The following is a 16,433-nucleotide window of genomic DNA, read 5'->3' on the forward strand; positions in this document are numbered from 1 at the left end:
TATAGGAAGCGTCTCAGGATTGGAATGGGAAGGAGTTTGATATCACATCTCATGCCATAGTATGGGTCTCAGGTTTGGTAGAAGCATTGGGATATCACATCTCATGCTATAGGAAGGGTCTCAGGATTGGAATGGGAAGAAGTTGGATATCACATCTCAAGCTATAGGAAGGGTCTCAGGTTTGGTATAAGCATTGAGATATCACATCTCATGCTATAGGAAGGGTCTCAGGGTTGGAATGGGAAGGAGTTGTATATGACATCTCATGCCATAGGAAGGGTCTCAGGTTTGGTATAAGCATTGAGATATTACATCACATGCTATAGGAAGGGTCTCAGGATTGGAATGGGAAGGACTTGGATATCACATCACATGCTATAGGAAGGGTCTCAGGATTGGAATGGGAAGGACTTGGATATCACATCTCATGCTATAGGCAGGGTCTCAGGTTTGGAAAGGGAAGGAGATGGATATCACATTTCATGTTAGAGGTAGGATCTCAGGTTTGGTATTAGAGGCAATGAGATATCACATCTCATGCTATCAGAAGGGTCTCAGGATTGGAATGGGAAGGAGTTGGATATCACATTTCATGCTAAAGGGAGGGTCTCAGGTTTGGAAGGGGAAGGATTTGGAAATCACATCTCATATTATAGGAAGGATCTCAGGTTTGGTATTAGAAGCATTGAGATATCACATCTCATGCTATCGGAAGGATCTCAGGTTTGGTATAAGAGGCATTGAGATATCACATCTCATGCTATCATAAGGGTCTCAGGATTGGAATGGGAAGGAGTTGGATATCACATCTCATGTTATAGGAAGGATCTCAGGTTTGGTATTAGAAGCATTGAGACATCACATCTCATGCTATAGGAAGGGTCTCAGGATTGGAATGGGAAGGAGTTGGATATCACATCTCATGCTATAGGAAGGGTCTCAGGTTTGGTATAAGCATTGAGATATCACATCTCATGCTATAGGAAGGGTCTCAGGATTGGAATGGGAAGGATTTGGATATCACATCTTATGCTATAGGAAGGGTCTCAGGTTTGGTATAAGCACTGAGACATCACATCTCATGCTATAGGAAGGGTCTCAGGATTGGAATGGGAAGAAGTTGGATATCACATCTCATGCTATAGGAAGGGTCTCAGGTTTGGTATAAGCATTGAGATATCACATCTCATGCTATAGGAAGGGTCTCAGGGTTGGAATGGGAAGGAGTTGTATATGACATCTCATGCCATAGTAAGGGTCTCAGGTTTGGTATAAGCATTGAGATATCACATCACATGCTATAGGAAGGGTCTCACGATTGGAATGGGAAGGACTTGGATATCACATCTCATGCTATAGGCAGGGTCTCAGGTTTGGAAAGGGAAGGAGATGGATATCACATTTCATGTTAGAGGTAGGATCTCAGGTTTGGTATTAGAGGCATTGAGATATCACATCTCATGCTATCAGAAGGGTCTCAGGATTGGAATGGGAAGGAGTTGGATATCACATTTCACGCTAAAGGGACGGTCTCAGGTTTGGAAGGGGAACGATTTGGAAATCACATCTCATATTATAGGAAGGATCTCAGGTTTGGTATTAGAAGCATTGAGATATCACATCTCATGCTATCGGAAGGATCTCAGGTTTGGTATAAGAGGCATTGAGATATCACATCTCATGCTATCATAAGGGTCTCAGGATTGGAATGGGAAGGAGTTGGATATCACATCTCATGCTATAGGAAGGGTCTCAGGTTTGGTATAAGCATTGAGATATCACATCTCATGCTATAGGAAGGGTCTCAGGATTGGAATGGGAAGGAGTTGGATATCACATCTCATGCTATAGGAAGGGTCTCAGGTTTGGTATAAGCATTGAGATATCACATCTCATGCTATAGGAAGGGTCTCAGGATTGGAAAGGGAAGGATTTGGATATCACATCTTATGCTATAGGAAGGGTCTCAGGTTTGGTATAAGCATGGAGATATCACTTCTCATGCTATAGGAAGGGTCTCAGGATTGGAATGGGAAGGAGTTGGATATCACATCTCATGCTATAGGAAGGGTCTCAGATTTGGTATAAGCATTGAGATATCACATCTCATGCTATAGGAAGGGTCTCAGGATTGGAATGGGAAGGAGTTGTATATGACATCTCAGGCCATAGGAAGGGTCTCAGATTTGGTATAAGCATTGAGATATCACATCTCATGATATCGGAAGGGTCTCAGGATTGGAATGGGAAGGAGTTGGATATCACATTTCATGATAAAGGAAGGGTCTAAGGTTTGGAAGGGGAAGGATTTGGATATCACATCTCATGTTATAGGACGGGTCTCAGGTTTGGTATTAGAAGCATTGAGATATCAAGTCTCATGGTATAAGAAGGGTCTCAGGATTGGAATGGGAAGGAGTTTGATATCACATCTCATGCCATAGTATGGGTCTCAGGTTTGGTAGAAGCATTGGGATATCACATCTCATGCTATCGGAAGGGTATCAGTATTGGATTTGGAAGGAGTTGGATATCCCATCTCATGCTATAGGAAGGGTCTCAGGTTGGAATGGGAAGGAGTTGGATATCACATTTCATGTTATAGGAAGGGTCTCAGGATTGGAATGGGAAGGACTTGGATATCATATCTCATGCTATAGGAAGGCTCTCAGGTTTGGAAGGGGAAGGAGTTGGATATCACATTTCATGTTAGAGGAAGGATCTCAGGTTTGGTATTAGAGGCCTTGAGATATCACATCTCATACTATAGGAAGGGTCTCAGGATTGGAATGGGAAGGAGTTGGATATCAGATCTCAAGCTATAGGAAGGGTCTCAGGTTTGGTATAAGCATTGAGATATCACATCTCATGCTATAGGAAGGGTCTCATGATTGGAATGGGAAGAAGTTGGATATCACATCTCATGCTATAGGAAGGGTCTCAGGTTTGGTATAAGCATTGAGATATCACATCTCATGCTATAGGAAGGGTCTCAGGATTGGAATGGGAAGGAGTTGTATATGCCATCTCATGCCATAGGAAGGGTCTCGGGTTTGGTATAAGCATTGAGATATCACATCACATGCTATAGGAAGGGTCTCAGGATTGGAATGGGAAGGACTTGGATATCACATATCATGCTATAGGCAGGGTCTCAGGTTTGGAAAGGGAAGGAGATGGATATCACATTTCATGTTAGAGGTAGGATCTCAGGTTTGGTATTAGAGGCATTGAGAAATCACATCTCATGCTATCAGAAGGGTCTCAGGATTGGAATGGGAAGGAGTTGGATATCACATCTCATGCTAAAGGGAGGGTCTCAGGTTTGGAAGGGGAAGGATTTGGAAATCACATCTCATATTATAGGAAGGATCTCAGGTTTGGTATTAGAAGCATTGAGATATCACATCTCATGCTATCGGAAGGATCTCAGGTTTGGTATAAGAGGCATTGAGATATCACATCTCATGCTATCATAAGGGTCTCAGGATTGGAATGGGAAGGAGTTGGATATCACATCTCATGTTATAGGAAGGATCTCAGGTTTGTTATTGGAAGCATTGAGACATCACATCTCATGCTATAGGAATGGTCTCAGGATTGGAATGGGTAGGAGTTGGATATTACATTCTTGCTATAGGAAGGGTCTCATGTTTGGAATGGGAAAGAGTTGGATATCACATATGCTATAGGAAGTGTCTCAGGTTTGGAACGGGAAGGAGTTGGATATCACATCTCATGTTATAGGAAGGGTCTCAGGTTTGGTATAAGCATTGAGATATCACATCTCTGCTATCAGGAGTGGCTCAGGATTGGAATGGGAAGGAGTTGGATATCCCATCTCATGTTAAAGGACGGGTCTCTGGTTTGGTATTAGAATCATTGAGATATCACATCGCATGCTGTAGGAAGGGTCTAAGGATTGGAATGGGATGGACTTGGATATCACATCTCATGCTATAGGTAGGCTCTCAGGTTTGGTATAAGCATTGAGATATCACATCTCATGCTATAGGAAGGGTCTCAGGATTGGAAAGGGAAGGATTTGGATATCACATCTTATGCTATAGGAAGGGTCTCAGGTTTGGTATAAGCATGGAGATATCACTTCTCATGCTATAGGAAGGGTCTCAGGATTGGAATGGGAAGGAGTTGGATATCACATCTCATGCTATAGGAAGGGTCTCAGATTTGGTATAAGCATTGAGATATCACATTTCATGCTATAGGAAGGGTCTCAGGATTGGAATGGGAAGGAGTTGTATATGACATCTCAGGCCATAGGAAGGGTCTCAGATTTGGTATAAGCATTGAGACATCACATCTCATGATATCGGAAGGGTCTCAGGATTGGAATGGGAAGGAGTTGGATATCACATTTCATGATAAAGGAAGGGTCTAAGGTTTGGAAGGGGAAGGATTTGGATATCACATCTCCTGTTATAGGACGGGTCTCAGGTTTGGTATTAGAAGCATTGAGATATCAAGTCTCATGGTATAAGAAGGGTCTCAGGATTGGAATGGGAAGGAGTTTGATATCACATCTCATGCCATAGTATGGGTCTCAGGTTTGGTAGAAGCATTGGGATATCACATCTCATGCTATCGGAAGGGTATCAGTATTGGATTTGGAAGGAGTTGGATATCCCATCTCATGCTATAGGAAGGGTCTCAGGTTGGAATGGGAAGGAGTTGGATATCACATTTCATGTTATAGGAAGGGTCTCAGGATTGGAATGGGAAGGACTTGGATATCATATCTCATGCTATAGGAAGGCTCTCAGGTTTGGAAGGGGAAGGAGTTGGATATCACATTTCATGTTAGAGGAAGGATCTCAGGTTTGGTATTAGAGGCCTTGAGATATCACATCTCATGCTATAGGAAGGGTCTCAGGATTGGAATGGGAAGGAGTTGGATATCAGATCTCAAGCTATAGGAAGGGTCTCAGGTTTGGTATAAGCATTGAGATATCACATCTCATGCTATAGGAAGGGTCTCCTGATTGGAATGGGAAGAAGTTGGATATCACATCTCATGCTATAGGAAGGGTCTCAGGTTTGGTATAAGCATTGAGATATCACATCTCATGCTATAGGAAGGGTCTCAGGATTGGAATGGGAAGGAGTTGTATATGCCATCTCATGCCATAGGAAGGGTCTCAGGTTTGGTATAAGCATTGAGATATCACATCACATGCTATAGGAAGGGTCTCAGGATTGGAATGGGAAGGACTTGGATATCACATATCATGCTATAGGCAGGGTCTCAGGTTTGAAAAGGGAAGGAGATGGATATCACATTTCATGTTAGAGGTAGGATCTCAGGTTTGGTATTAGAGGCATTGAGAAATCACATCTCATGCTATCAGAAGGGTCTCAGGATTGGAATGGGAAGGAGTTGGATATCACATCTCATGCTAAAGGGAGGGTCTCAGGTTTGGAAGGGGAAGGATTTGGAAATCACATCTCATATTATAGGAAGGATCTCAGGTTTGGTATTAGAAGCATTGAGATATCACATCTCATGCTATCGGAAGGATCTCAGGTTTGGTATAAGAGGCATTGAGATATCACATCTCATGCTATCATAAGGGTCTCAGGATTGGAATGGGAAGGAGTTGGATATCACATCTCATGTTATAGGAAGGATCTCAGGTTTGGTATTGGAAGCATTGAGACATCACATCTCATGCTATAGGAATGGTCTCAGGATTGGAATGGGTAGGAGTTGGATATTACATTCTTGCTATAGGAAGGGTCTCATGTTTGGAATGGGAAGGAGTTGGATATCACATATGCTATAGGAAGTGTCTCAGGTTTGGAACGGGAAGGAGTTGGATATCACATCTCATGTTATAGGAAGGGTCTCAGGTTTGGTATAAGCATTGAGATATCACATCTCTGCTATCAGGAGTGGCTCAGGATTGGAATGGGAAGGAGTTGGATATCCCATCTCATGTTAAAGGACGGGTCTCTGGTTTGGTATTAGAATCATTGAGATATCACATCGCATGCTGTAGGAAGGGTCTAAGGATTGGAATGGGATGGACTTGGATATCACATCTCATGCTATAGGTAGGCTCTCAGGTTTGGTATAAGCATTGAGATATCACATCTCATGCTATAGGAAGGGTCTCAGGATTGGAATGGGAAGGATTTGGATATCACATCTCATGCTATAGGAAGGGTCTCAGGTTTGGTATAAGCATGGAGATATCACTTCTCATGCTATAGGAAGGGTCTCAGGATTGGAATGGGAAGGTGTTGGATATCACATCTCAGGCCTTAGGAAGGGTCTCAGGTTTGGTATAAGCATTGAGATATCACATCTCTGCTATCGGAAGGGTCTCAGGATTGGAATGGGAAGGAGTTGGATATCCCATCTCATGTTATAGGAAGGGTCTCAGGTTTGGTATAAGCATTGAGATATCACATCTCTGCTATCAGGAGTGGCTCAGGATTGGAATGGGAAGGAGTTGGATATCCCATCTCATGTTAAAGGACGGGTCTCTGGTTTGGTATTAGAATCATTGAGATATCACATCGCATGCTGTAGGAAGGGTCTAAGGATTGGAATGGGATGGACTTGGATATCACATCTCATGCTATAGGTAGGCTCTCAGGTTTGGTATAAGCATTGAGATATCACATCTCATGCTATAGGAAGGGTCTCAGGATTGGAATGGGAAGGATTTGGATATCACATCTCATGCTATAGGAAGGGTCTCAGGTTTGGTATAAGCATGGAGATATCACTTCTCATGCTATAGGAAGGGTCTCAGGATTGGAATGGGAAGGTGTTGGATATCACATCTCAGGCCTTAGGAAGGGTCTCAGGTTTGGTATAAGCATTGAGATATCACATCTCTGCTATCGGAAGGGTCTCAGGATTGGAATGGGAAGGAGTTGGATATCCCATCTCATGTTATAGGAAGGGTCTCAGGTTTGGTATTAGAAGCATTGAGATATCACATCTCATGCTATAGGAAGGGTCTCAGGATTGGAATGGGAAGGACTTGGATGTCACATCTCATGCTATAGGGAGGGTCTCAAGTTTGATATTAGAAGCATTGAGATAACAAATCTCATGATATCGGAAGGGTCTCAGGATTGGAATGGGAAGGAGTTGGATATCACATCTCATTATAAAGGAAGGGTCTAAGGTTTGGAAGGGGAAGGATTTGGATATCACATCTCATGTTATAGGACGGGTCTCAGGTTTGGTATTAGAAGCATTGAGATATCAAGTGTCATGGTATAAGAAGGGTCTCAGAATTGGAATGGGAAGGAGTTGGATATCACATCTCAAGCTATAGGAAGCGTCTCAGGATTAGAATGGGAAGGAGTTTGATATCACATCTCATGCCATAGTATGGGTCTCAGGTTTGGTAGAAGCATTGGGATATCACATCTCATGCTATCGGAAGGGTATCAGTATTGGATTTGGAAGGAGTTGGATATCCCATCTCATGCTATAGGAAGGGTCTCAGGTTAGAATGGGAAGGAGTTGGATATCACATTTCATGTTATAGGAAGGGTCTCAGGATTGGAATGGGAAGGACTTGGATATCATATCTCATGCTATAGGAAGGCTCTCAGGTTTGGAAGGGGAAGGAGTTGATTATCACATTTCATGTTAGAGGAAGGATCTCAGGTTTGGTATTAGAGGCCTTGAGATATCACATCTCATGCTATAGGAAGGGTCTCAGGATTGGAATGGGAAGGAGTTGGATATCACATCTCAAGCTATAGGAAGGGTCTCAGGTTTGGTATAAGCATTGAGATATCACATCTCATGCTATAGGAAGGGTCTCAGGATTGGAATGGGAAGAAGTTGGATATCACATCTCATGCTATAGGAAGGGTCTCAGGTTTGGTATAAGCATTGAGATATCACATCTCATGCTATAGGAAGGGTCTCAGGTTTGGAATGGGAAGGAGTTGTATATGACATCTCATGCCATAGGAAGGGTCTCAGGTTTGGTATAAGCATTGAGATATCACATCACATGCTATAGGAAGGGTCTCAGGATTGGAATGGGAAGGACTTGGATATCACATCTCATGCTATAGGCAGGGTCTCAGGTTTGGAAAGGGAAGGAGATGGATATCACATTTCATGTTAGAGATAGGATCTCAGGTTTGGTATTAGAGGCATTGAGATATCACATCTCATGCTATCAGAAGGGTCTCAGGATTGGAATGGGAAGGAGTTGGATATCAAATCTCATGCTAAAGGGATGGTCTAAGGTTTGGAAGGGGAGGGATTTGGACATCATATCTCATGTTATTGGAAGGATCTCAGGTTTGGTATTAGAAGCATTGAGATATCACATCTCATGCTATCGGAAGGGTCTTAGGTTTGGTATAAGCATTGAGATATCACATCTCTGCTATCGGAAGGGTCTCAGGATTGGAATGGGAAGGATTTGGATATCACAATTCATGTTATAGGGAGGGTCTCAGTTTTCATATTAGAAGCATTGAGATATCACATATGCTATTGGAAGGGTCTCAGTATTGGAATGGGAAGGAGTTGGATATCACATCTCATGTTATAGGGAGGGTCTCAGTTTTGATATTAGAAGCATTGAGATATCACATATGCTGTTGGAAGGGTCTCAGTATTGGAATTGGAAGGAGTTGGATATCACATATGCTAAAGGAAAGGTCTCAGGTTTGGAATGGGAAGGAGTTGGATATCACGTCTCATGTTATGGGAAGGGTCTCAGGTTTGGAATGTGAAGGATTTGGATATCACATCTCATGCTAAAGGAAGGGTCTCAGGTTTGGTAGAAGCATTGAGATATCACGTCTCTGCTATCGGAAGGGTCTCAGGATTGGATTGGGAAGGAGTTGGATATCACATCTCATGCCATAGAAAGGGTCATCAGGTTCGGTATAAGCATTGAGATATCACATCTCTGCTATCGGAAGGGTCTCAGGATAGGAATGGGAAGGACGTAGATTTCACATCTCATACTATAGGGAGGGTCTCAGTTTTGATATTAGAAGCATTGAGCTATCACATCTCATGCTATCGGAAGGGTCTCAGGATTGGAATGGGATGGAGTTGGATATCACATCTCAAGCTATCTCAGGATTGTAATGGGAAGGAGTTTGATATCACATATCAAGCTATAGGAAGGGTCTCAGGTTTGGAAGGGGAAGGATTTGGATCTCACATCTCAAGCTATCTCAGGATTGGAATGGGAAGGAGTTTGATATTTCATCTCAAGCTATAGGAAGGGTCTCAGGTTTGGAAAGGGAAGGATTTGGATTTCACATCTCATGTTATAGGATGGTTCTCATGTTTGGTTTTAGAAGCATTGAGATATCACATCTCATGCTATGGGAAGCGTCTCAGGTTTGGAATGGGAAGGAGTTGGTTATCACATCTCATGCTAAAGGAAAGGTCTCAGGTCTGGAAGGGGAAGGATTTGGATCTCACATCTCATGTTTTAGGACGGGTCTCAGGTTTGGTATTAGAAGCATTGAACTATCACATCTCATGGTATAGGAAGGGTCCCAGGATTGGAATGGGAAGGAGTTGGATATCACATTGAATGGGAAGGAGTTTGATATCACATCTCAAGCTATAGGAAGGGCCTCATGTTTGGAATGGGAATGATTTGGATTTCACATCTCATGTTATAGGATGGTTCTCATGTTTGGTTTTAGAAGCATTGAAATATCACATCTCATGCTATCTGAAGGGTATCAGGTTTGGAATGGGAAGGAGTTTGATATCACATCTCATGTTAGAGGTAGGATCTCAGGTTTGGTATTAGAGGCATTGAGATATGACATCTCATGCCATCAGAAGGGTCTCAGGATTGGAATGGGAAGGAGTTGGATATCACATCTCATGCTAAAGGGAGGGTCTAAGGTTTGGAAGGGGAAGGATTTGGACATCACATCTCATGTTATTGGAAGGATCTGAGGTTTGGTATTAGAAGCATTGAGATATCACATCTCATGCTATCGGAAGGGTCTCAGGTTTGGTATAAGCATTGAGATATCACATCTCTGCTATCGGAAGGGTCTCAGGATTGGAATGGGAAGGATTTGGATATCACATCTCATGTTATAGGAAGGGTCTCAGGTTTGGTATTAGAAGCATTGAGATATCACATCTCATGCTATATTAAGGGTCTCAGGAATGGAATGGGAAGGACTTGGATATCACATCTCATGATAAAGGAAGGGTCTAAGGTTTGGAAGGGGAAGGATTTGGATATCACATCTCATGTTATTGGACCGGTCTCAGGTTTGGTATTAGAAGCATTGAGATATCAAGTCTCATGGGATAGGACGGGAGTTTGATATCACATCTCATGCCATGGTATGGGTCTCAGGTTTTGTAGAAGCATTGGGATATCACATCTCATGCTATTGGAAGGGTATCAGGATTGGATTTGGAAGGAGTTGGATATCCCATCTCATGCTATAGGAAGGGTCTCTGGTTGGAGTAGAAGGAGTTGGATATCACATCTCATGTTATAGGAAGGGTCTCAGGATTGGAATGGGAAGGACTTGGATATCACATCTCATGTTATAGGAAGGATATCAGGTTTTGTATTAGAAGCATTGAGATATCACATCTCATGCTATAGTAAGGGTCTCAGGATTGGAATGTGAAGCATTTGGATATCACATCTCATGCTAAAGGAAGGGTCTCAGGTTTGGTATAAGCATTGAGATATCACATCTCTGCTATCGGAAGGGTCTAAGGATCGGATTGGGAAGGAATTGGATATCCCTTCTCATGCTATAGGAAGGGTCTCAGGTTGGAATGGGTAGGAGTTGGATATCACATCTCATGTTATAGGAAGGGTCTCAAGATTGAAATGGGAAGGATTTGGATATCACATCTCTTGCTATAGGAAGGGTCTCAGGTTTTCTATTAGAAACATTGAGATATGACATCTCATGCTATAGGAAGGGTTTCAGTATTGGAATGGGAAGGATTTGGATATCACATCTCATGCTAAAGGAAGGGTCTCAGGTTTGGAAGGGGAAGGATTTGGATATCATATCTCATGTTATAGGACATATCTCATGTTATAGGACGGGTCCCAGGTTTGGTATTAGAAGCATTGAGATATCACATCTCATGGTATAGGAAGGGTCTCAGGATTGGAATGGGAAGGAGTTGGATCTCCCTTCTCATGCTACAGGAAGGGTCTCAGGTTGGAATGGGAAGGAGTTGGATATCACATCTCGTTATAGGAAGGGTCTCAGGATTGGAATGGGAAGGAATTGGATATCACATCTCTTGCTATAGGAAGGGTCTCAGGTTTGGAAGGGGAAGGATTTGGATATCATATCTCATGTTATAGGACCGGTCCCAGGTCTGGTATTAGAAGCATTGAGATATCACATCTCATGCTATAGGAGGAGTCTCAGGATTGGAATGGGAAGGAGTTGGATATCACGTCTCATGATATAGGAAGGGTCTCAGGATTGGAATGGGCAGGAGTTGAATATCACCTCTCATGCTAAAGGAAGGGTATCAGGTTTGATAGAAGCATTGAGATATCACATCTCATGCTATAGGAAGGAACTCAGGATTGGAATGGGAAGGAGTTGGATATCACATCTAATGCCATAGGAAGGGTCATCAGGTTTGCAATAAGCATTGAGATATCACATCTCTGCTATCGGAAGGGTCTCAGGATAGGAATGGGAAGGACTTAGAATTCACATCTCATACTATAGGGAGGGTCTCCGTTTTGATATTAGAAGCATTGAGCTATCACATCTCATGCTATAGGAAGGGTCTCAGGATTGGAATGGGAAGGACTTGGATGTCACATCTCATGCTATAGGGAGGGTCTCAAGTTTGATATTAGAAGCATTGAGATAACAAATCTCATGATATCGGAAGGGTCTCAGGATTGGAATGGGAAGGAGTTGGATATCACATCTCATTATAAAGGAAGGGTCTAAGGTTTGGAAGGGGAAGGATTTGGATATCACATCTCATGTTATAGGACGGGTCTCAGGTTTGGTATTAGAAGCATTGAGATATCAAGTCTCATGGTATAAGAAGGGTCTCAGAATTGGAATGGGAAGGATTTGGATATCACATCTCAAGCTATAGGAAGCGTCTCAGGATTGGAATGGGAAGGAGTTTGATATCACATCTCATGCCATAGTATGGGTCTCAGGTTTGGTAGAAGCATTGGGATATCACATCTCATGCTATAGGAAGGGTCTCAGGATTGGAATGGGAAGAAGTTGGATATCACATCTCAAGCTATAGGAAGGGTCTCAGGTTTGGTATAAGCATTGAGATATCACATCTCATGCTATAGGAAGGGTCTCAGGGTTGGAATGGGAAGGAGTTGTATATGACATCTCATGCCATAGGAAGGGTCTCAGGTTTGGTATAAGCATTGAGATATTACATCACATGCTATAGGAAGGGTCTCAGGATTGGAATGGGAAGGACTTGGATATCAGATCACATGCTATAGGAAGGGTCTCAGGATTGGAATGGGAAGGACTTGGATATCACATCTCATGCTATAGGCAGGGTCTCAGGTTTGGAAAGGGAAGGAGATGGATATCACATTTCATGTTAGAGGTAGGATCTCAGGTTTGGTATTAGAGGCAATGAGATATCACATCTCATGCTATCAGAAGGGTCTCAGGATTGGAATGGGAAGGAGTTGGATATCACATTTCATGCTAAAGGGAGGGTCTCAGGTTTGGAAGGGGAAGGATTTGGAAATCACATCTCATATTATAGGAAGGATCTCAGGTTTGGTATTAGAAGCATTGAGATATCACATCTCATGCTATCGGAAGGATCTCAGGTTTGGTATAAGAGGCATTGAGATATCACATCTCATGCTATCATAAGGGTCTCAGGATTGGAATGGGAAGGAGTTGGATATCACATCTCATGTTATAGGAAGGATCTCAGGTTTGGTATTAGAAGCATTGAGACATCACATCTCATGCTATAGGAAGGGTCTCAGGATTGGAATGGGAAGGAGTTGGATATCACATCTCATGCTATAGGAAGGGTCTCAGGTTTGGTATAAGCATTGAGATATCACATCTCATGCTATAGGAAGGGTCTCAGGATTGGAATGGGAAGGATTTGGATATCACATCTTATGCTATAGGAAGGGTCTCAGGTTTGGTATAAGCACTGAGCCATCACATCTCATGCTATAGGAAGGGTCTCAGGATTGGAATGGGAAGAAGTTGGATATCACATCTCATGCTATAGGAAGGGTCTCAGGTTTGGTATAAGCATTGAGATATCACATCTCATGCTATAGGAAGGGTCTCAGGGTTGGAATGGGAAGGAGTTGTATATGACATCTCATGCCATAGGAAGGGTCTCAGGTTTGGTATAAGCATTGAGATATCACATCACATGCTATAGGAAGGGTCTCACGATTGGAATGGGAAGGACTTGGATATCACATCTCATGCTATAGGCAGGGTCTCAGGTTTGGAAAGGGAAGGAGATGGATATCACATTTCATGTTAGAGGTAGGATCTCAGGTTTGGTATTAGAGGCATTGAGATATCACATCTCATGCTATCAGAAGGGTCTCAGGATTGGAATGGGAAGGAGTTGGATATCACATTTCACGCTAAAGGGACGGTCTCAGGTTTGGAAGGGGAACGATTTGGAAATCACATCTCATATTATAGGAAGGATCTCAGGTTTGGTATTAGAAGCATTGAGATATCACATCTCATGCTATCGGAAGGATCTCAGGTTTGGTATAAGAGGCATTGAGATATCACATCTCATGGTATCATAAGGGTCTCAGGATTGGAATGGGAAGGAGTTGGATATCACATCTCATGCTATAGGAAGGGTCTCAGGTTTGGTATAAGCATTGAGATATCACATCTCATGCTATAGGAAGGGTCTCAGGATTGGAATGGGAAGGAGTTGGATATCACATCTCATGCTATAGGAAGGGTCTCAGGTTTGGTATAAGCATTGAGATATCACATCTCATGCTATAGGAAGGGTCTCAGGATTGGAAAGGGAAGGATTTGGATATCACATCTTATGCTATAGGAAGGGTCTCAGGTTTGGTATAAGCATGGAGATATCACTTCTCATGCTATAGGAAGGGTCTCAGGATTGGAATGGGAAGGAGTTGGATATCACATCTCATGCTATAGGAAGGGTCTCAGATTTGGTATAAGCATTGAGATATCACATCTCATGCTATAGGAAGGGTCTCAGGATTGGAATGGGAAGGAGTTGTATATGACATCTCAGGCCATAGGAAGGGTCTCAGATTTGGTATAAGCATTGAGATATCACATCTCATGATATCGGAAGGGTCTCAGGATTGGAATGGGAAGGAGTTGGATATCACATTTCATGATAAAGGAAGGGTCTAAGGTTTGGAAGGGGAAGGATTTGGATATCACATCTCATGTTATAGGACGGGTCTCAGGTTTGGTATTAGAAGCATTGAGATATCAAGTCTCATGGTATAAGAAGGGTCTCAGGATTGGAATGGGAAGGAGTTTGATATCACATCTCATGCCATAGTATGGGTCTCAGGTTTGGTAGAAGCATTGGGATATCACATCTCATGCTATCGGAAGGGTATCAGTATTGGATTTGGAAGGAGTTGGATATCCCATCTCATGCTATAGGAAGGGTCTCAGGTTGGAATGGGAAGGAGTTGGATATCACATTTCATGTTATAGGAAGGGTCTCAGGATTGGAATGGGAAGGACTTGGATATCATATCTCATGCTATAGGAAGGCTCTCAGGTTTGGAAGGGGAAGGAGTTGGATATCACATTTCATGTTAGAGGAAGGATCTCAGGTTTGGTATTAGAGGCCTTGAGATATCACATCTCATGCTATAGGAAGGGTCTCAGGATTGGAATGGGAAGGAGTTGGATATCAGATCTCAAGCTATAGGAAGGGTCTCAGGTTTGGTATAAGCATTGAGATATCACATCTCATGCTATAGGAAGGGTCTCATGATTGGAATGGGAAGAAGTTGGATATCACATCTCATGCTATAGGAAGGGTCTCAGGTTTGGTATAAGCATTGAGATATCACATCTCATGCTATAGGAAGGGTCTCAGGATTGGAATGGGAAGGAGTTGTATATGCCATCTCATGCCATAGGAAGGGTCTCGGGTTTGGTATAAGCATTGAGATATCACATCACATGCTATAGGAAGGGTCTCAGGATTGGAATGGGAAGGACTTGGATATCACATATCATGCTATAGGCAGGGTCTCAGGTTTGGAAAGGGAAGGAGATGGATATCACATTTCATGTTAGAGGTAGGATCTCAGGTTTGGTATTAGAGGCATTGAGAAATCACATCTCATGCTATCAGAAGTGTCTCAGGATTGGAATGGGAAGGAGTTGGATATCACATCTCATGCTAAAGGGAGGGTCTCAGGTTTGGAAGGGGAAGGATTTGGAAATCACATCTCATATTATAGGAAGGATCTCAGGTTTGGTATTAGAAGCATTGAGATATCACATCTCATGCTATCGGAAGGATCTCAGGTTTGGTATAAGAGGCATTGAGATATCACATCTCATGCTATCATAAGGGTCTCAGGATTGGAATGGGAAGGAGTTGGATATCACATCTCATGTTATAGGAAGGATCTCAGGTTTGTTATTGGAAGCATTGAGACATCACATCTCATGCTATAGGAATGGTCTCAGGATTGGAATGGGTAGGAGTTGGATATTACATTCTTGCTATAGGAAGGGTCTCATGTTTGGAATGGGAAAGAGTTGGATATCACATATGCTATAGGAAGTGTCTCAGGTTTGGAACGGGAAGGAGTTGGATATCACATCTCATGTTATAGGAAGGGTCTCAGGTTTGGTATAAGCATTGAGATATCACATCTCTGCTATCAGGAGTGGCTCAGGATTGGAATGGGAAGGAGTTGGATATCCCATCTCATGTTAAAGGACGGGTCTCTGGTTTGGTATTAGAATCATTGAGATATCACATCGCATGCTGTAGGAAGGGTCTAAGGATTGGAATGGGATGGACTTGGATATCACATCTCATGCTATAGGTAGGCTCTCAGGTTTGGTATAAGCATTGAGATATCACATCTCATGCTATAGGAAGGGTCTCAGGATTGGAAAGGGAAGGATTTGGATATCACATCTTATGCTATAGGAAGGGTCTCAGGTTTGGTATAAACATGGAGATATCACTTCTCATGCTATAGGAAGGGTCTCAGGATTGGAATGGGAAGGAGTTGGATATCACATCTCATGCTATAGGAAGGGTCTCAGATTTGGTATAAGCATTGAGATATCACATTTCATGCTATAGGAAGGGTCTCAGGATTGGAATGGGAAGGAGTTGTATATGACATCTCAGGCCATAGGAAGGGTCTCAGATTTGGTATAAGCATTGAGACATCACATCTCATGAT

This window comes from Ambystoma mexicanum, chromosome 5q (genome assembly GCF_040938575.1).
Source record: "Ambystoma mexicanum isolate Mex_15411 chromosome 5q, UKY_AmexF1_1, whole genome shotgun sequence".
Classification (NCBI taxonomy): Eukaryota; Metazoa; Chordata; class Amphibia; order Caudata; family Ambystomatidae; genus Ambystoma; species Ambystoma mexicanum.